This window comes from Sapajus apella, unplaced genomic scaffold (assembly GCF_009761245.1).
Source record: "Sapajus apella isolate SASKATOON/1434 unplaced genomic scaffold, GSC_monkey_1.0 scaffold110, whole genome shotgun sequence".
NCBI classification, from domain to species: Eukaryota; Metazoa; Chordata; class Mammalia; order Primates; family Cebidae; genus Sapajus; species Sapajus apella.
Genome location: NW_022437050.1, coordinates 5,718,915 through 5,719,936, shown reverse-complemented (window position 1 = coordinate 5,719,936; position 1,022 = coordinate 5,718,915). Strand labels below are relative to the sequence as shown.

Sequence of the window (1,022 nt, the reverse complement as noted above, 5' to 3'; positions counted from 1 at the left end):
CGGCTTGGCCTCCCAAAGTGCTGGGATTACAGGCATGAGCCATCGCGCCCAGCCCTTATTTGTTTTATATTTATTTTTTGTTTGTTTCTTGTGTTTTTGAAACGGAGTTTCACTGCTATCGCCCAGGCTGGAGTGCAGTGGCACAATCTTGGTTTACTGTAATCTCTGCCTCCCGCGTTCAAGTGATTCTCCTGTCTCAGCCTCCCAAGTAGCTGGGATTACAGGCATGCGCCACCATGCCAGGCTAATTTTTGTATTTTTAGTAGAGACAGTGTTTTACCCTGTTGGTCAGCCTGGTCTTAAACTCCTGACATCAGGTGATCCATCCGCCTTGGCCTCCCAAAGTGCTGGGATTACAGGCGTGAGCCACCACACCCAGCTTTTTTTTATATTTATTTATTTATTTTTATTTTTTTGAAACATCCAAAATGTTTCAAAGTGTGTACACAGTAATTTTGATGTCTGTTGCCTCAAATACCTTCTCGATCATCGCAGATACATTTTCCCACTGCAGACGATCAAGACCACATCCAATCCTGGGCATGGAGAGGTCGGTGACTCCATTCTTCAGACAATGAGACTTCACTGCCTCTAAACTCTTCTGTAAGTTTTCGTAAGTTGGCTTGCGCGAAGCCCTTTTCTTTGTAATCAAGTAATATATATATCACCAATCTCTCTTCAGAACAGCCACTTCTCCAGATTCCTTTTGTTGATTTAAAAGTTCTTCCACCCCTCCAAATTTCTTCTTGAAGGGGACAGCTATCCCAGCGTCCATGGGACAATCTTCACTGATACAGTGGGCTAAAGAGTGTGTTTTGGGGCATGCAAAAAGGTCTCCTTTCACATAAGTGATTCTGCTTCCTTTTGGATCTTCATTAGGACTGCTGGCCATGATACTGAGTCGCTATTTTCAGAATTTAAGTGTTTCTTCAGCTGGAAAGGAGTCGGCTGTTTGGATGTCCTTATATTTATTTTTTGAGACAGTCTTGCTCTGTTGCCCCGGCTGGAGTGCAGGGGTATGA

The 1,022-nt window shown here is 43.9% G+C and overlaps 1 pseudogene; it reads right to left on the bottom strand.

Moving 5' to 3' along the window:
- Nucleotides 1-395: 395 nt before the first annotated feature.
- LOC116537457 lies at nucleotides 396-939 on the bottom strand (annotated as a pseudogene).
- Nucleotides 940-1,022: the final 83 nt, after the last annotated feature.